Raw genomic sequence first — 21,949 nt, 5'->3', positions numbered from 1 at the left:
TATATGGCATGGGTCCACGGGCAGGTGTGGAAGTCAGTGATCTTCTGTGTCTATCTTCGCAGTCCAGTCAGACAGCGCAGGTGTTCCCAGCACTCAAGCTCTCACACTCTGATCTCAGGCCTGCTGTTTGTCAGCTGGGGATATGACTTAGCAGCAGAAGGAGGAGGAGAAGGAGGGTGGAAATATAGCCGGCTTTGTTGTCTGCCCCCAATTATCAGAGAGCATAATTTCTATATTTAGAAGGCCACGTTGGGGAAGACAGGGGAGGTGCCGAGAAGCTCACCTGGTGCTCTAAAGCCGTGGCCACTTCTAAGAGTGTGTTTGCGCAGGGATGGTGTCTGCAGCTTTGTGTCATTTGAATCCTGCAACTATTGATTTCAGGCTCTTTGTTGTTTGTTTATTCCTTAGTAAATTGCTGTGCGCACAAATTATGAGCTGCATGTATGTTTATAGGGATTACAGCAGAAGTGTAAGTATAGCGTTATCCACTTGATACTTTTGGGCTTTCATCCGAGTCCAGAGAGAGAGAGAGAGAGAGAGAGAGAGAGAGAGAGGGAGAGAGAGAGAGAGAGGGAGAGAGGGAGAGAGGGATTCTGGAAGAATCTGCAGCCAGTGATCCCAAATATCATCCATCCATCCTTCGTGTTTTGTGGCCTGAAAACAAAATCATCTTTCACACTTGCTGCATTGTACTCCGGTTGAGTTCAATCATTTTTAGTGTCATAGCTAAGAGGATTTTGTGGTCTGCCTTCCGCAAGGGGCAATTAGAGCAGCATACCTGATTTACTGACACTCCACATCGCAAGCTGTCAGCTCAAGTGGAAAATATGCTCCTCTGTTTGCATTTCCATGGAGACATTAGTAGCAAACAACAGTGTTTAGGTGTTGTGGGGAACAAAAATAAGAAGAAAGAGCTGGGGCACTGTCATTTCTGTAGAGTTTCTCTCAGTTCTAACAAGGCACGCATGGTGATGCAACTCTGTGGTGCGTTTGCAGGACCTGCCAGCGACTGAGTGACATTTTGTTTAGCTAAAGGGATCTGAACACGCAGTACCTGGAGGAGGCATCTGATGCATCCAATACAGCAGGCAGATACAGAGACAGGTCGACAAGAGGTAAATGGGATATGACTGAAGTTATATAACAGACTGTGATCAAATTGTGTAAAATTCAACATTTAATCATCTTGCAGTAAAGTTCTTGGTTGATAAAACTACAAAACATTTACATTCTATATATATATATATATATATATATATATATGATCTGTTGAAATACAAACCACAGGAAGTGTATAAGGCCACAACAATATTATTCTCTGAACGTCAAGAACATATCAGAAATTCCCGAAGTTCACTCATGAGAGGCAGTGGTTGAAAATAATATTTATACACATAAGTAATACCTAAGTACACTACTCAAGTAGTGTTTTCCTTTTGGTGCTACTTTATTCTACATTTCAGAGAGAAAATATACATCACACGTATTGTTCCTAGTTACTTTGAAGATTAAGATAAATAAAAAAATAAAAGCATGATCATTTGATTAGAGCAGTAAGAGTGAACCAAAAAATTGAAGTAAAGTATAACCAAATGAATGAGCTGAAGAAAACTAAAACGTTCCTCAGGCTGCATTCACATCAAATCAGTCGTTGCTGTGATTAGCGTAGGGTTGTGCTGCGGTGCGGCAGTGTCATTTAAAAGGCCCATTTTGTCTTCATTGGTTTCCCCCATGGTGCTCGCTTTGTATATCTACTCGCCAGTTATGTGATTGGCCACCACAGCATTAGCCTGGCTCCGCCCTCCTACGTACTTCCGCTCAATTTTCATTTCCCTTCAGTACGTCGTCTGGGTTTGCGGTATAGTCTTGGGTTTTCTCCAGTCAAATCTTTGGCGGTCCGATCAGTGAACAGAGGGAGTGGCTGAGAACGATGACGTTGAGGCTGTGCGCCAGTTTGAGTTGTAGTTCAGTAATGGCGGCGGAGAAAGATGCGAGCGAAGCCATTCGGTCCGTTGTGGCAACGCTGCCGAATATCCAGAAGTTAAAGCCCGAGCAAGAACAATCTTTGAGTTGTGGCCCTCCTCCCCACGGGGTTCGGGAAAAGTTTGATTTTTCCAGCTTGCTCTGTTAGTGGTGAAGGAGTTGGCTAAGGCTAACGCTAGCGATGCTAAGCCGACGTCACGACCAAACGTTAGCGATTGGTTATGGCAGATCCAGAGTGGCTCTGAGCAGATCCAATAGTTTTAAACTTCAACAGAGTACTTCAAGGAAGTTACCACTTGTCAATGGAGAGTGGCCAGACTCTCTGGACTAATGAAATGTACCAGAGTCTGGTAGGACCAGGATACCACAGCATGACATCAGGTTATGTTTCTCTAAGAGTCTGTTTCAACTTTTGGCTGCAGGCCGCTGCGTTTTCTTTCCCAGCATTCCCTGCGGTCGCTGTCTATCGCACTACCCACATTCAAATCAATAGGACTGACATTTTTGCTGCAACGCCTGATTTTGTGTGAATGCAGCCTTAGAGCTCAGGGGAACTGCAGAGTCCAGTGACAATCCTTCATGGGTTTGTCACTACGTGTAACCCCTTTCACGTTACACATAGTCATTTGAACCATTGTTCATATAAGAATATTGACAGGTGCAGCTTTAATGCATCTATAACAATATTCTATGTAATAATATAACAATCTGAAAGGACCCATTCTGCGTAATGAGTGCATAAGTCAGTACATTTTTCACTGAATGCAGGACTTGTAACAAAGTATTTTTACATTGTTGTATTGCTACTTTTACTCAAGTAAAACACACCACTCCTGAGGGGAATCCAGGTAAATATACACCAAGATGAAAGAAGCATTTTTAAATAATTTATCTTCCAAAAAAAAAGGGAACCCAATACATTATAAGAAAGTTATCTCTAATAATCTGGACATTCAGTTTAGGTTTTTGCCATCTCTTCTTGCTGTAACCCCCCAGCCCCTCACATCTGCTGACCAAACCAGTGTGTGAGTCCCTCTGGAGCAGCCGTGTCACCCCTTCCTCTGGCCCATGTGTCCGCATTACACAGTCACAAATTAAGTCTTGACATTTGGGCACTATAATTGCCCCCTGAAAAGCATGAGGCATCAATTAGACTCTCAGCACCATGACAGGTTATCCCTACAGGACATAATCGCCCCGCTGGACTGCTCGGCTGGACTGCCCCGCCAGGGCACACACACACACACACGCACACACACGCGCACACACACACACACAGAGTTTATAGATTACTGGTTCATTTTTGGTAGCAATCAAGCCAAGGCAGGACAATCTGCCAACATGTTCTATAAATACTTTGACATTCTCACATAAAATTCAATCATCATTTTTTAAATGATAACTGTGTGCCAATAATGTGTGTGTGGAAGCCATGAGGAGTGGCAGTAGGTCTCTAATAACAGCATAGATCCCTTTGATTTCCCGACTCTGGTGCCGCCTGACAGTTTCTGCTCCCACAGGGCGTGGAGATCTTTAGGGTCAGAAAAAAGGTCAATTGGTTCATTTCCATAGCTTCTACTTTAAACATTCTTGTAGGCTTTGGAAGCAATTCAATCAGCAGTGAAAACACTGGTTAGCAGCGTGGAATTACCAGCCGTTGTTAACGATGCTGCGTACTCATAAACAAGATGGATGTATCCCACAGAGACATACAACATAAACTGTGTGCAGCTCTGCATGATTTAAACATATGTGTTGGATGTTTTTCAGGGCTAAAAAGATAATACAATTAATGGATCTAATATTTACTTTTAAAGATTTTTTTTTTTTGTGCAGTTGAAATAAAAAGCTGAGTAAAAAGCTTAGAACATTATGAACAATCTATGAGTGGCGAGGACATGCAATTATCATTTTGACATTTCTTTTTCTTTGGATATAATGTAATTTTTGTAAGGATGACAGACTTATTTACATATTAGTGTTTCATAAACTGGCTTTATAAAAGACTAATAGACGTGAAATGGTGATCAAAAACAAATGGGCCCATTGACCATTTAATTTAAAGGGACAATTCACCCCAAAATCCAAGATACATATTGTTCATCTTACCTGTAGTACTATTTATAATCTAAATTGTTTTGGTGTGAGATGCCTAGTCTTGGAGATATCAGCCGTAGTTGTGGAAGTTGTGAGCAGTTTCATGTAGGAACTATTTTCTTTTGACCAAACTACACCCGCCAACCATATCACCGCACAAAAGGATCTACTCATGGACAAGCTGCTCGTGCTCATGACAGCGAGAGACATAAGAAGATATTCGGTAACACTTTACTTGAAGGTATCTACATAAGAGTGACATGACACTGTCATGAACACATGACACTGTCATGACACAGTCATGACACATGAACCCTAACTCTAACCCTAACCATAACCATAACTAGTCCAACATGACATCATGACTTTGCGTAAACATACACGCCCACTTTCTTAAGTCAAGTGGCATGTTATCTGTACGCATTTTGAGCTATCCGTGTGTATGTCTACGCTGTATACGCGGGACACGAAGGAAACGTGACACGCGGGACACGATCCCCGGTCTCCTGGGTGAAAGTCCTGTGTTTTACCCATCCACCGCCCTTTCATACTACTCGCTACGGCGTAAATTCACACGCAATCGCAAGGTAATGTAAGTCAATGGAGGCCAAATGACGTTGATAAACAAGCTAAAAAGCGAGTATGCGTCTTGATAACACGCCAATAATGGCATACAAATTGGCAAAAACCAAATGACACTTACTAAAAGAAGCGTTATGTCACTGGACTGGAGGTGCTCCCCCCGCGACCTGATACTGGATAAGCGGACGAAGATGGATGGATATGTCACAAACGTTTATGACACGTTCATGACAGATGTCACTCTTACGTAGATACCTTCAAGTAAAGTGTAACCATATATTCTTTCTGGGGTCCACAGAACATATACTCATATAAAGTATACACCTGTACATACAAAATATGGCATTACCATGTCACAATTTAGATTTGATTCGATAATAGTATTGATAAGAAACCAGTTTGGTAGCCCCCCAAGTCAGTCACAGCCGACATATAAAAGACATGCTGCCACTACCATAGTAAAACTATCACATATTCCAAGAGGACATTAGTGTAGCTAATTCATAAAAGACCAATCATAAACGTTGCACCTAAGAACAAGAACAGTAAAATAAACAATATATGAAACAAAACCTGAAAGCTTATGTAAAAACTACAATATCACACAAAACAAGCAAATAGTTTCACAGCTGTCTTCAGTGGATCAGATAATATACTGTATGTCAGTGTCTCCTATGGCTGCCATAAAAACACTGCCAACAATCTAAATGACACAGATTCATGTCAATCAATAATGCAAAAAAACAAAGAAAAGCTGCATTGTATTTTACATTACATATCAAAGATTCTCTAAATGTAGGAGTAGTCCTTAATATTTGATGCAAGAAGGAAAAACAAACCTCCCTCTCTTCATCAACAGATTACCTCACTGTGTGAAGTCAGGCGTTCACTTAAATATGTTTGTCTTGATAGATCATGCCCAGTGTAATTGTCTATTTTGACCATGAGAGCTGCAAACAGGCAAAGTAAAGAGTCCAGCTATGTGTAGTACTCACTGCCTGGTTAAAGAGCATGACAGAGGAAGACTGTACTCTCACTGCCTACCGGTGAAAGTGGAAATGTGCTTTGTTGCCCCTCAGTCAGGCGGAAAATTGCAAACCCATTTGTCATTGTGTGCCAAGATGCAGAGGTCAGTCAATGGATTCCTTCATGACAAGCTTACGGAATCGAATGTTTTTCCACGGCCTCACCCTTTCACACCTGCACCTCCAGGTAAAATAACAAAACAAGGGAAGAAAGAGAGAAAAGAGGGCTTAGAGTGAGCGACTTAAAGACAGGGGAGAGAAAAACGATACGAGAGAAGAATTTACCGTGAAACCTTGCACGTCTATTGCCCATTTCAGCTTATTTGAACCTAATGTACGTTTTGCTCACAGTGGCAGATGAAATGCCAGGATTTGGCCAACGTCCAAGCCTGGAGAATACCACTAATTATTCCTGGCTGCGACCACAGAACATTCTTACAGGCTCAAAAGGATGTTGTTTGTTATCCTCTGGGTCAAAACAGCAACTGCTTGATTTAAGGTAATAACAGAAACACTTAAGAAAACCTTTCCACAGCTTGATTGACTGCTTAATCCTGCAGGGAGGCTCCCACAGATCTGATGCACGTGGAACATCAAAGACTGATGCCAAAACTGATTCAGCTTTCAAATCAGTCACTCATTTTCATAGTTTGACAGTGTCTTAGTGTGTGTAGAAGATCAATAGATCATTATCAAAGACTAACAGTCATTAATTGTTTTTCTGCTTGAGAGCAGTGAAGTGTGAGACAAAAATATCTTTTTATTCCTAAATAGTTTCATGTCAAATGCCATTTGGTTGTGATGTAATTTTGATTATCAGAATACTGCAGCAATTTTATTTAAACGACAAAAGATAAGTATATGATTATTAAGCGTTTAAAGCGAAACTGTGTAACTTTTTGCAGAACAGCACCTCCACAAGTGGGGAATAATTGGGCAATGAATTTCTGTTCATTTCCAGTTGTTTAAAGATGCCATCATTCAGCAACTTCACTGAGAGCGAGATGAATGGGACTGTCAGTACCCGATCCATACCAGAAACCCGATTAGTTCTACGCATGTACAAAGGTAGAACGAATCGGGTTTCCAGTACGGATTGGGCAGCAACAAGAACCACAACATGGACACATCAAGAGTGCTGGGTAAGTTACAGCGAGTTAGCTTTGCAGCCAATGTAGCCCAGTGGCCAACTGTAGTACTGCCACAAAAACCTTCCCTGTGGCCCAAAAACACTTTCCCCACAGCGAGCCCAAGTGACACTGGAATTTCCATAAGTCAGAAAACATCATTCACTGATGTTTGTAACAACGCACAAAGCTAAAGATCCAGCTTTAGAACATAACCGTGCTCAACAGCATCTTGTGTGTTTCACTCCATATCTTTAAAGGAGAAATCTGGTGCAAAATGAACCTAGGGGTTACTAACACGTGTACCGAGTCGACCGTTCTCTGGGATATGTTTTCATGCTGATCGAATGTGACCAGTTTTAGCGCAAACCGCTAATTAGCTTATAACGCTAGTCGCCGGGGCACTGGTAAAGCAAAAAGAAATCGCTATTTCTATACCACTAACAAAGCTCAAAATAGCACCACACTTCCATTGTAGCATAATGAGGGTCCCTACATGTATACCGAAGCATTGAGAACTTTGTAAGTGTACAGACAGTTTATTAAAAAGATAGATTATAAAGACAGTACCGTTCGTGTAAACAGGCAGGCGCTATCTTTGGAAAACATGAGTCACAACCAGTTGAACGAGGAACGCCGTCCAACCAGTAACCAGTAACATAGCTCAAGCATAGCGATTTCTTTTTACTTTATCCGTGCCCCGACGACCATCTACCATCATTTTCGATATAATTGTTTATTCAAATTTTCTGTTTTTTAGCTGCTTTAACGAATATCATTTCTGATAAGCCCTAGACCTTAGCGTCACCGCTCAACAAAAGAGGCGAGTCCATGGGCAAGTCGAGGAACATGTTTGTAATAGCGGCTGGACAGAGAGCAGCGGAAGCTCTAAGTGTTTTAGAAAGCAGCAATTGCACCAAAAAAGTCGAGGAAAATAACAAAGAAAATAGACTAGTTGATGAATTTTATGGATATGGACTAAAAACCATAATACGATAATGGTACATTTTCATGGGAGCTGTAGTTTTTTTGTATGCTCACAAAGTAATCTTAACTTTGTGACTTTGTAACTTTGTAAGCTTAACTTTGATAAAATCACAAAGGTTTCAAATTTTAATGACGAGTCCTGTAGCGTATGCCGATTTGTCTTATGAAGAATATGAGAAACTTTTCTACTTTTTTCCTTAATTTTGAAATCAGAAATGTTGAATGAGAGATTGCATTGAGTTTCAGAAGCTAGTGGAACAGAGCCTATCCCGGGCGTGACCTCAGGACTTCGGCTTCCTGTAGATCTTATAAAAGATACATCGGTAAAACATTTGACGGAACAACCTCAACTGCTAACAAGGTCATAATTACTCTTTGTGTTATCATATTTTTAAACCATGCCGATTTAATAATCCAGAAGCTGTAAGAGCTATTTTTATGTCATATCAGACCAAGTGAGGCTGTAGCAGCGGAGTCAGAGTGTATTTAATAAGAGTGTGTTTATTGCTAATGGGTTAGTGTGATATTTTGCCAAGTAATCCTTAAATTACAGAGACAAAAATAATTTTTCTTTCCGTTCCAGAAGTGTGTCTAGTGATTGTGAACAGTATATCTCCTTTGACAAGATTGCTGCACAGATAGAGTTTAAATAGGGCTTTGCCATACAGTACATTAATCTGTAGCTCTTACATAGTTACATTGTATAAATCACAGGGCTAAACATGGACAAGCCCTGGCGAGTGCTGCTTGAGTCCCAGTTGTTTTGTAGAAAAGAAAAGAAGTCTGAGCCAACCAGACAACCACTTCAGAGGAATCAATGTGAAGCAATAGAGCTGTAATCTATTACGCTCCAAACTCCACATTCAATCCATAACTACATTACTCATACATAAAGTATGTGTGTGTGATGTAAATTGTGGATGAAAGTGAATTCAGACAGTTTACACAGCTGTCATGATGATTGTAACCTCAGATTACATTCAAAATGGACTTTTTATCAACAGAAACGAGAAGATATGATTGACTTTTCAGTGCGTTAGGTCACTGGTGTGGCTGCTTTGGCTGTGATCTCTGGGAGTGCAGCAGCGCAAAATATTGTGGGGAACTTCAAACAGACGTTGCAGCAGAGCTCAGATCCTCCTCCACAGTAATAACCTTGAGTGCTTCTGGAAGAAGGAAATCCCCTGGCCAGGAAAGACACATCGCTCCACTACAGAGGCAACGAGGCTGGCGGTTTAACACAGCCAGGCCACAGACTCCACCTTGAAATAACAGCACACAAGACTAGATAGAACAAACAAGTTTTATAGTAATAGAGTCCATTTTCAGACACAAACATCCACACACTACTAATTGTATTTAGGTTCAACGAACTGATCCTGAGGTGGTGCCATTATTAATTGTCATTTTGAATGAATTTTCAAATTTCAAATGAAACTAGCCCATAGGCTGTATAAAAGAAGTGGACATAGCCACCGTGACATCCCATATTGCTTTGTGGACTTTTGTTTGTTTGTGGACGGTTTGAACATCGAGTTTGGCACTTTGGCTTTCGCCACCTTGGTTTTTTGGAGTCAGTTTTTCAGATTGGCTGGCTGGCTGAAGGGTGTCATTTGGCGGACTTTTTGCTTGCTCACAATGCAGTGACACAGAGCCAGTTGAAAATCAGCAAAGTCACCAGCTAACCCTAGCGCTAGCTAGCCAGCTTGGTTTTCAAGGTGCAACCGAACGCTAAACAAGGCATTTTTAGACAAGCACAATGTTGCAATTAACTTTCATGAAATGAAAACAAACTGTGAGAGGGTTAAAGTTCTACACCCAAAAACAAGGCTATTTAAATGCACACAGTGCCATGGATATGCATTGCTAAGCTACTATCCTGATTGACAGGTCGCCTTAGACGCGGTAGAGACTTGTCAATCACAAGGAAGCGCCACCCTAAAGCATACCCCGCTTTATTGTCAATTTTAAAATAAATGGGATCATAATTTACAAAATTTACAAAATCCATCCCAACCAGCTGCTTCCGACTGCTGATTTCTCCCAGTTTATCGCAGATTCAGAGGTTGATCAGTCGCACCTCAAAAATGCCTTTATTTTTGCAAAAGCCTGCATTTACCCCACTGTCAAAAGCAACGACAAAAAATCCGGAGCAAGAATCTGCAGCAGGTTGCGAGTTAAGGAAGGCTGGAAGAAGATTCACCCTTCAAAGGAAACTTTGGGACACAGTTTTTAATTTTGAATACAAATGAATTTTGAATACAGTGAAACAAACGGTTAAAATGTACCTTGGTCCTTTAGATTATATGAGAAACCTTCACATTCCAGTACCTGGTATACCAAGAATACATAGATTTCGCAGTTGTTGGACACAGGGAGGGTTTAATGAAGCTTTGGCCTTCTCTTCCTTTTCCTCCTGCTCAGAAGGCATGCATACCTCTCCACGTCCCAGTAACTAATCATCATACAGATCTGGCCAAGAATAGAGTAGCTGAACACACAGGAAATATCATATTCAAGCTTTCTAGAGTTTCACCTGTGCTTCCCAAGTTCATTTCCCATGCCTCAACCATGAAGATGTCAGTATTGTCAGCTTCAGTGGGCAGAAATTAGACTTCAAAGCCTCAAGACCCGGCAGAATAGTTTGGGGAGTCATTCAAATGTTCCAGTGTTTGAGCGGAGGGCCATTTACATTCCCACAATAATGTTTACTGTGCTTCTGTCTGGTTGGCTCTGCGCCTTCACTAACCCAGGTGTGTTTTTATTGGATTCAAACTTATCAGTGAGGTGATCAGAAGCCTGCTGCCAACTAGGTAGGTCATGTCTCTGTGTTATGAAACCAGAAACATTTGTTAGACTTTGTTAGGACAAAGAAAGACAGGGCATGATTTGATAGTGAAACGAAGAGAGAAGTGTAGGATTCAGAAGTAAAAGTTGCATCAAACATTACTCGTTCCGCTTTACCTCAGGCTTGGCTTATGCAGCCAAACAGACAGGAAATACAATCAGTTTACCTGCATGGTTGAAAAATGGATTGAAGTTACCTTTAAGAGAAATGAGCCAGGACAAGCTTGTTTCAGATAGGGAGGATCAAAGTGCCTCTCTGTGCACATTAGGAAAATACAGGGGACTCATTTCAAGCGCTCAAAGTGCCACATAGATGCTTAGCCACACATTCCCCCTGTCAGAGGCAAACAAAGACTGGGAGGAAAAAGGCATGCTGTTTCCTCAACATGCCTCACCTGTGGTGACCAATCACAATAGCAGTTACAATCCCGAGCCCTGAAGGAAGATAGGTGAGGGTTTATGTTGTCATTGGTGGATGTTTTACAATCGGGTGTAATACATCTCGCAGTTAATGTTTATTTTCACAGGGACCACCTCATTCCTTTGGTCTGACCCAGAATGATGCAGTGTATAATCATAACAGCATTGATAGGAGCATGTTTAAATGTCTGCAGAGCAGCAGACGTTACACATTCATTCAGCTTCTGCTGTGTCAACAAGCAAGCTGTCATACTGTGAGCTGGAAATGTTATCTGGCATGTACATGTAAATATTAAAGTAAAGCACAAGCAGTGCCAGATACTAGAGATCTTACTTTGTCAATATTTGAAAAAAATAGTTTCTCTTCACAGTGACATTTATTAGAACTGTGTGGAATAAAGGTTGTTTTTTAGTGAAGGTGCAGCCAAAGGGGTAACAGGACAGTGAGTGGTGGCTGCACTGAGAAGCCCATAGTGTTCCTTTATCAGTCATGGTTGGTACACCTGAAAAGACTCTGTCAAAGGGTCATTTACACCCTAGCCTATCATTTACCGCCGGATGTCCCTCGCCTTGCAAAACTCTGTTCTTTTCAGGAGACAACAACAAACTTCAAGCTAGCAAGCTATGCTGAAAATGGCAAGTTTTGAAGAAACTTTGGACCGTGCAACAAGGCAGGCTTGCTTGGTTCTTTCGTAAAGATGTACAAAGAATGTTTAACGTTATGGCATTTACTTTCTTACTGGGACGTTTTGGGACCGATTGTGACAGGATTGCTGTGGACAAAATAACGTTATACAGGGCGATACACTGGTAAGAGCAAATTACGTTTAACCATAGCTTACTTTACTGTATTGTGTGAACATTTTACTTCATTTTATATTATGTGGCATTTTCTTTTATCGGGGTGCATATGTTCCACCAAAAAAAGTTCCTTCCTGAGACCATTTTGCAGAGCCAGTGTTGCTGAGGCCAGTTTAGCGCCGCCCAAGACATGATTGGTTTAAAGAAATTCAAACAACCTTGAGCATTTTTTTCTCTTATCCTACAATGTTTGTGTGGTGGAGCAAGACCTTACTCTGCAGCGCTGTGGAGTAAGGTCTGGCTATGCATAGTCTCGCTTTGCCAGACCTTCCTCCAAAGGAAGGAGGAAAGGATGGGAGGAAAACGTGCTCTGGTTTAATGGCATTTCTTTAAACCAATCAAAATCGTCATGGGCGGTGCTGAACTCTGCATAGAGCTGCTGCTAAATAGTTTTGCGAGAGAAAACTCAGATTGGACAGATAGTCTAGCTAGCTGTCTGGATTTACCCTGCAGAGATCTGAGGAGCAGTTAACCATAGTCCTCACAAATCCACCGACTATAAAATTTCAACATAAAGAAAGCGGAAGGAAACGGAAAATACATGCATCCGGCGGAATTTCCTGCAGCACCGGAGCAATCCCAGAAGTGGAATGTGAAGGATATAGACTAGGCTATGCAAGACCAAAATTACGATAAACAGTAATAATAAAAGATTTTCACATACTTGCAGATGATTTTGGTTTCATTGGCCAATAGTCCATTACAGGTTAATCAAATTTTTTTTAATCACAGAAATATTACACAGGGCAACACTGGAGTTGGGTTTTTGACCCCCCCAACTAATGTAAGTCCAATATTCATACTCCTTTTAGCTCTGTTTTTGGTCTCCACCAACTCGGAAGGAAAATATCTGGCTCTTTAGCTGCTAATTGCTCCACTATGTTCACTGGCTAGTTGCTAACTTTGTCTGCTGTTTGGTGCTAATTTTTCCACTATGTTCACTAGCTAGTTGCTAACTTTGTCTGCTGTTTGGTGCTGTGCAGGTAATTACAGAGGTTTTTTTCCATTCAAAAACACCTGCCTGCTGCAGACAAGAAATACGAGGGCAGTGACAGTCATCCAAAACAGTAAAGTTGCAGGTGATGCAGCCATCATTGTTTTCAACAGAAAAAGATTAAGCCATTAGATTAGCCAACTTTAAAGAAATGCTTTAAGAGTGAAGATGGAGAGTGTAAATCTGCTCGCACTGTAGCTCAGGACCTCACTGTCTGCAACTCACAAATCACAGCATGGGAGGCCCTGGGTTCCTGTGCCAGGCAGGAACTCAGGGCCTCCTGGAATCAGCTGGAATCTGACAGCGCATCAGATCCATAATAAAACATTACTGATAGCCTCAAGCTTTGGGCTGTCCAGAGACCATGTAATGGAGAATATGCCCATGTACATGGTTATGATGGATACAACAACAGAAGAGCCAATGAGGTAGATAATTATGGGAGCAGACATCTGCACAGCCTTTTGTGAAATCTCTCTCTTGCTCATTTAAAGCCAACATGTTTCTATTTTGCTTCTGAAAAGCAGTAACGTGCCAAAGTCTATTCTCTGCAGCATGATGGCTTCTCCGTGCTGTGATGTTGTAGGGCAGAAAAAAAAGCTGATGACAGGGTACTTTCATGTTACTTATCGTGACCCTATCAGAGAGATCTAGATGGGCCAGACAAAGTACCACCAGGTCCCGTAGCTTTGAGCAGAATCTCATCTGTTTCATCATATCTCCCTGCCTTTAGTACTCGGGGAGATGGGAGGTTGGTGGTCCACGCATTTAGACCACACTGAAAATAGAGGGGGAGTCTGAATGACAGATAAGTCTTGTCTTATTCAAGAGGAGGCATTTGTGTTTTTATGAAGGACTTACAAATATGGAGCTGGATGAAAAGAGAGAGAAAAAAAGCTCTGATAAACTACACACACACCGTCTCACGCAACACTTCTCAAGGGGAGATAGCGTGCTCATCTCTAAATGTCCCTAAAGCTGTAAGAGGGTGCATGTGAGGATAGAGGCAACGGGATTTAAAAGGAGGCATCCAGAGACTGTTGCATCGATTTTCTAGTGTGCATTTCTGCTTGAAAGAAAGAACACAAACACGTCCCCACTGAATGTTTTGTTTTAAACATTATGAGAGATACACTATTACTTCAGTTGTAGTTATCAGTGTCAGCGTATCTCTCACTGCGACGTGGCACAACTGAGATGTTGCCTCTCTGGGCCTGCACAGCCTGTCAGCATGTGCTGTGATGATGTTTCCAGACGTCACTAGATATCAAACACAGTTAGGGAAACATTAACGTGAGTGAGTGCAAAGGCCTTTCTCAAGTTAAGAACTGTACCAGGAGCCAGTATGAGCTAAAAAAAAGCTCTGTGAGACTGTACAAAGGCAGTGGTGCTTTGAGCTAAATGCTAATGTCAGCCTGCTAAAACGATCACAAAGACAATGCTAACATGCTGATGTTAAGCATTTATAATGTTTACCATGTTCACCTGCTTAGTTAAGTTCATTAGCATGCTAATATTTGCTAATAAAAGTCATTAGGATGTATCCTCTGGGGACCATGAATGTCTTTATAAAATGTCATTGCAATCCATGGAATTACGGAGATGGAGAGATAGAGATACAGCTGATTCAGTCTGGATCAAAGTGGTAGACCAACTGACTGACATTGCCATCCCTAGAGCCATGCTGCTAGCGTGGTTAGTGAAAGTCAGTGCTATCCGGTCAGTCACCGATCAGTGTGACGCCACTAAACCCTTCACAGTGCTGCTAATGATGACTACCAGCACAGAGAGGGTGCAGGTATTTGGCAGTGAAGGTATGTAATTTCCTCTTTTACTGTAGCTCTTGTTTAGTGCTTGTTCCTGCATGGAGCCACAGCGGGAAACTCCGACTTCCCAAGACAGAGCACACTCTGCTCATCTGCACCAGCCGCTGCCAGGTGTCAACTTGTGATGCCTTAATAAAAAAGCATTTTTTTCCATGCTCGTAATGTATGAGTGAGAAGTCTATAAATATCTTGAATGTTGGCTTGATTTGTTTGTTCCGTCTTAGTTTAGACTCTATTCTAAAAGAACATCAGTTTCTGATTATAGATTTGTCCTGTGGTGGTAAATTTGGAACAATTTGGAACATGTGCACCAAGGTACCTGTCATCTTTTATCACACCCTTTATCTCCACTTGATAGTGGTACAACTGCTGTAAATTAAGCCATAATACAAAATCAAACAAAACTGCTAATGGGACTAATTTTAGACCTTTCTTAAGTGTGCTCTACATTGTTCAAAATCTTGGCTTCAGACGCTGCAGTCCCCAGTGGAATTCTTACATGGTAGAGATAAGGACAGACTGCTCTATTAGTCAGTGCAGGGGGCCCCTTAAGGGCCCAGAGAATCTGATGTCCACACACACACTCTCTCCTGCACTCTAGCATTTTCTCAGCAGTATGAGGTTACATACGTGGAAAAAGACATCTACATCATCTAGCCTCTTTTTCTGCGAACAAAACGGCCTCTCACTCCTGTTTTTGGTGACATCAGGACAAAATGTCAAAAGTTCCCAAAAGGTTGCCGGCAAAACAAAGTATTCTCTAAATGAGAATGGACAGGAGCTAGTATTTTTAGATGACCTATGTATCAGTTGCTATTTTTATCTGCATCTTCTGTTTTGTACGATGACCTGTGACCTGTGAGGTTCTTACTACATTTTAGAAAGGGGCAAAGAGCATAACGTGTACTGAAGTACATCCCCGGGATTACAAGCGTTCCAGGGTGAGAGTTGGTAACCTGCGGTAGCTGCAGGCTAGCAGGGTCACAGCCCACCCAAGGGGGAGGGAAGACAGGGTCACAAAGGCTGAGGAGGATGCATGTTCCCAGACACAAAGTGGACAGCTCCAGAGCCCAAACACAAAACACAGGAAAGCACTGGCAGACAGACAGGAAAGGCTTGATTCTTGATACTTTTCTGTAAAACCCCAAGTTAAAAAAATTGGCAAAACATGTGGCAATGTGATGAAGCCAATAGAGACCTGATATCAGGTGAGATCATGTTGACAATGAATTGCACTTTGAATCTAAAGATGTCTCTAAGCAGTGCAGGAAAAATTACAATTTTGACAGCCAAGCGAATGACAATACACTCTTGCATACTTGATTGCAGCGGGGTCCCTCAGGAAGAAAAGGTTATAGGATCTCTGAAAAGGCGGCCATTGTTCATCATCTCCAGCAAAATGACTTTGTAAAGTCAAGAGGAAGAAAGACAAACCACTGGACCAATGTGATAGCAGCCCATGAAAGTGGAGAGCACTGATGCATGAGTGAAAAGCGCCGTATGTCAAATATTATTGTCCTGCCCTGAAAAACAAGCTAGCGATGTCTGATTTGATTCCCTCCTGTTTGGCTCAAGTTACTTCCTGTCTGCTTTAAGCATGTTTGCCGAGACAATAAAGCTCCTGGAGAGATTTTGGGATGTTCCGATGTCTTTGTCTACCAAAGAGCTAAATTTAATGACCTCTAATTTCCTGTTTTTTCCTTTCTTTGTTTGAAGTCAAATGTCTTATATGAAGTCCCTGCAACTTGGTTTTACATTTTAAACCAATAGTTTGACATTTTGGGAAATACCCTAATTTAATTAGTGAGCTTCAGGTACTGGTGGGCAGAATTTTTTTTACTTTTGGTTTCCCCCTGCTTCTAGTCTTACGGCTATTAGCTGTGAGCAGTGACTTCCTGAAAACGTTTTACCGATTGTTGTAATTGTTGATTCTCATTGAAAGCGCATTTTGCATTTTCAAATCTGTGCACAGTGTACAAAATTCTACATGGCTTGGCTTCCATCTGTTTACATGATAATGTCTATCTCCGCTCTGTTAGCTCTGTAAGATCCACCAGAACAGCCTCCATACATAACTGCACTGTACCCTTCCGTTATATGACCTTTGGACAGTTCATGTTTCAATTAAAACATTATTTAAAAAACAATCAACTCTGCAACCATTAACATTCTACTTTTTTACTTTTATTTTTTTTTCAACATGGTGCTGAACAGGTGTGTGTGTATGTATATGTGTGTGTGTGTGTGTGTGTGTGTGTGTCTCAATGTGCATTATATTGATGTAGGATTTGTGATCTGTCTTGTTGTTTTTGTTAGATGTTGTTATGTTTTTACTGTTGGATTTAAATTGTGCCCTGCCTATAGCCTGACAAGCCAGACCCACATCCAGATGTTGGGTCTGGGAACTCACCATTGGCAGGGCTCAATCTGAGGGGCGGGATAAACGGTTGTCTTTCAAATTCTCTCTGCACGCAATAGGATAGCGCTACAACCAACCAGAGCAACGCTAGTTGATAGATTAAACTTTTGCTGTATCCGGTCGGCAAAACTCCGAACACATCTTCCTTTTTAAGAATGACTTCAGTGCCGTTCTTTGTTCTTTTCTCAAAGAAAACCAACGGAGAGTTGCTAGACTGACCCTGGCTGCAAATTACATTTGCTGCCGTTAGGGGACGTCCAGAGTTCTAGGCTACCCTGCCTGGGGACTGCAGATGTAAATTAGCCTAACTCTGGTACAATGTATCAAATGGCAACATTTATGTTAAAAATGTTACATGGTCCCTAACAAATAAAATTAATAAATAAATACAAATAAATAAAACATTGCTTTAGGTTTCTTTCTCAATTACTTTAAAATGTATATCCAAATAAGCCACAATTAACCCAAAAGTTTTGGAAACAAGACAAAGGCTACATCTCAAGTCTCTTATTTGATATGTCCTCACTCCTTGATCCTCCCTTGAACCAGAAGTGGATCTGGTCCGCCATCTTGAAGGCTGTCTCAGAGAATACAGCCATACTAGCAGCTCTGTGAGATTGTACTTAGGCACATTGATGCTAACATTGGCATGTTAACATGCGCACAATGACAATAGGAACATGCTGATGTTTAGCCGGTATTATGTTTATCATGTTCATTCTCTTAGCTTAGCATTTGCCAATTAGCTGCTGAGGCTGATGGGAATGTCATTAGTTTTGCAGGTATTTCTTCATAAACTAAAGTATTGGACAAACAGAAAAGTTGACCTGATGGTGGCGCTAGATGAAAAGCCAGGGGGTTACCAAAGGTATTACATTTCATCCTGAGGGAAACAATATCACACAAACTAGTAAATTAGTAAAAAAGTAAACAGGATTCTTCCTCTTGGGACCACAAATGTATGTACAAAATTGAACAGCAATTCATCCAGTAGTTTTTGAGATCTTTCAGTCTGGGCCAAAGTGGTGCACTGACCAACTGCACCACATTGGTGTTGCAATCAATTATATAAATCATTAGTGAAACCTTGTGCCCAAAATAAGACCAAAACAAATATATTTCTTTTTATAATTCGATCCTCCATTATTGGAGATACAAGCTGTTAAGTCAAGATGGAGGAGATGAATGTCTCCCGTGGACACTTGTCATGCTCCATCCTGCTTCTGTCTGCTGTCCTGAGTTGTTGGCTCCGTGGTGAGATGTCGGCAGTGGCCCTTCTCCTGGCTTTTTTTTTGCCCAGTTGCTACTGGCCTGGAAGCACGTCCAGCTGTCCCATCATTCTGTCAGCGCCGCTGTCTCCCTCAGCCCCAGATTAAAAACGGCAAAGGGGCCGCCAGGAAAAGTGGCTCGCCCCATCTCTCAGGACTTATGTCAAAAATGTTTCAGTCCTCAGGTAATTTGCTACAGTCTGGGATCCTTTCACTATTACTTCAAAGAGCCTCGCACAAAGAGGGAAAGAGAGAGAAATGAAAGGGAGGAAAAATGATATTTAGTTGTGGGTAGTGACAGATCTACATTCTTGAGTATTGACATGCGATCTGAGTGAGGAGTCTTCCTCTGGGGATGCTGACTGAGTCTACAGCAGTCCTCAAATCTGACTGATAAAAAGCACTGTGTCCATGGACCTTCGCCCAAAATCAAGCTAAGTCAAACAAACTGACTTAACGCCAAAAGAATTCACAGTCACTCCTATACAAATAGACAGCATAGTTAGCTAGACAGTTAAATGTTCTTTTTTTTATTTTTTCAAGGCTTAGAAAATCTGTTGAACAGTTTATCATTTGGTTATTCGCATTTGAGTTATTAAGTTATTAAGGACAATGTGCATAATGTTATTGTATAATGCACATAAATCCAAAATAATTTCCTTCTGTGACCTTTTCCTTGAATTGTAATCTAGCCCAAGGCAGCTCTTCTTAATCTGGAAGTAGGTTAAAGTGTCTGAATCAGTCTTAAATGGTCTTGGATTGGTGCACTTACGTAAATGTTGGCAAGAGAAGTTAGTTCTGCCCTCTGTGTAAGACAATCCGCTGCTATTGGACTTAAATACAAGCTGGTTAAGACCTGTGGAATGAGGAATTTTGATTTATTGGTGTAGATTGTCACAGTAAAAATAACTACTGAATCAGGGCAAATCAGAAGTATTTAATTTAAGTCAATCAAAAATTAGACATGATAAATTTGTCACATCCAGATCCACAGTAGAATTTCTGTTTTTGTGGTCTGGATCTTTCATGATAAGCACCTGCTCTGTGTTTGTGTGTATACTTTCAAGGTGTACATGTGTATTCAAAGTGTTAGACACCATTTTTGAAATGCACCTACACGAAGGCATTTAGAGATCCAGCAGGCCATGACAAACCCGTGACATTTCCAAAGCACATCTCGAGTTTTCTCCAAATCAGGAATGCATGGGTGCATTCAAGGCAAACAAAAACAGTGATTAGAGAGGGTAACAGGATCAGCTCTAATCAGTGTGTCCTCAGAAAATGCCGTTGAGTTTTCAACCATTGTCAGGTCACTCCAAGAGGTGATCTCTTTCCCTATTAATTATGTGCCGTGCCGCAGCAATCGTCCTCTCCGGCATGAGCGACCTTCTCTGCTTTCATATGTCTGTGCAGGATGATCAAAACACACAGGGAGACAGCGTGGAGAATCAAGCTCCCAGTGATGTGCCTGCCCTCTCATTTTTCTGACAGAGAACAATGGCCACCTCATAACTAATGGCACTCGCACACAGAGAAGCTTCTCCAGCGCAAAGAGGAGCAAAGAGGGGGAAAGTAACCATTATCCAAAGACATGTTCCATCATGTAAATTCTGTTTTCTCAAGCCAAATTCGTCGATGCCTACCTGCTGGAAATATTCAGAGCTTGCAATCTAGATTTGATTATCAGATAAAGAGTGGGGAGAGCATTGAGAGACACAAGAAGAGAGAAGAATGATGATTGTGCATCTTGGGCTTATCGCTGATAGAATAGCTCAATGACATCCTTTATTTCGCCCAAATGACAGCCCCCTTTTGTTATCCTCATTGTGAGAGGTCATAGAGGGATGGAGATCACCTACTTTGCTGCGTGACTACTCTGTGTCAATGCTGCCCTCTGTTGGCCAAAAGTTAAACATCTTCTAAACCTGCCACTATTTTCACACCCTGTACCTGCCACTGTAGGTGCTTTTCACTTCATCTTCTCCAAATTAAATGTGTCCAATTAGGTTTAGGCCAAGTCTTTTACTGAATTTGCTAATGATTTCACAGCTGGAACTCACAGTGAACATTTTACACACGTTACACACATAGACTGATTATGAGCACAGTTAAAAATACAAGGATTAAAAAAAACACCATCACTATAGCATACTGTATATAGGCCTATATATAAACACCACCTGTTTACCACAGCCTACAACCTCTAATTCTGTAAAGTGTTTGTGTTTCTTGAAAGGCGCTATATAAATAAAAGTTATTATTCAATGCCTAATCATTGATTAGTCATTGATTCATTCATGATCACTTATTTTAGAGAATGTGTGACGTGCACCTACAACACCAAAACAAATTCCTTGTATGTGTAAAAAACGTACTTGGCAATAAAGCTTTTCTGATTCTGATTCTGATTCTGATATAACAGCAACAATGTGCTGTGCAGCTGTGTTATGTTGAAAAAATACACAATGAACACATGAAACTGTCATTTGTAAGCACAAAATAAATAATGAGTTGTATATATACATTTATCAGAATGGCCTACCTCCTTGATAAATGCGGTAAAAAGGAGGGTAGCTCATTCTGTCAGGCAGGGAATGTCGAACAGGATGGCCTAATTCCTTGTTAAATGTGGTTTAAAGGAGGGTAGCTTAATTTGTAAGGCAGGAAAAGTCTATCAGAATGGTCTACCTCCTCAATAAGAGTGGTAAAAGGAGGGTAGCTTATTCTATCAGGCAGAAAACATCAATCAGAAGGGTATACCTCCTCAATAAATGTGGTTAAAAGGATGGTAGCTCATTCTGTCAGTCAAGAAAAGTCTATCAGAATGGCCTACCCCTCTAGAAAATGTGGTTAAAAGGATAGTAGGTCATTATATCAGGCCAGAAATGTCTATCAGAATGGCCTACCTCCTCAATAAATGTGGTTAAAAGGATGGTAGCTCATTCTGTCAGGCAAGAAAAGTCTATCAGAATGGCCGACTCACTCAATAAAATATGGTTCAAAGGATCGTAGCTCATCCTATCAGGCAGGAAATGTCTATCAGAATGGCCTACCTCCTCGATAAACGCAGTTTATAGGGGTTAGATCATTCTGTCAGGCAGGAAATGTCTGACAGAGTGGCATACCTTCTCAATGAATGCTGTTAAACAAGGGTATCTCATTCTGTCAGGCAGGAAATAACTATTAGAATGGCCTACCTCTTCAGTAGATGTGATTAAAAGGAGGGTAGCTCATTCTGTCAGGCAGGAAGTGTCTATGGAGTATTTGGTTTCTCAGCCTTATGAATCCTCAGTAGCTCCATGAAAACCAGAGTGTAACAGGGGTTCCCAGTTACGCAGCGAAGGAAAATGAATGTTTGTCATATTGTTTGTAAATTAATTATTGATGAACAGGAAGCTCTTGTAATTCCTGAGGCAGTTGGTTGGTCTTTTGGTTATGACGGGTGGATTGGTGACACTCATCTTTCAATAACCTATTAACCACAGGCCCCACTGTACTAAAAATAAATAACAG

This window comes from Sander vitreus, chromosome 10 (genome assembly GCF_031162955.1).
Source record: "Sander vitreus isolate 19-12246 chromosome 10, sanVit1, whole genome shotgun sequence".
Taxonomy (NCBI): Eukaryota; Metazoa; Chordata; class Actinopteri; order Perciformes; family Percidae; genus Sander; species Sander vitreus.
This window is presented reverse-complemented; position numbering follows the sequence as displayed.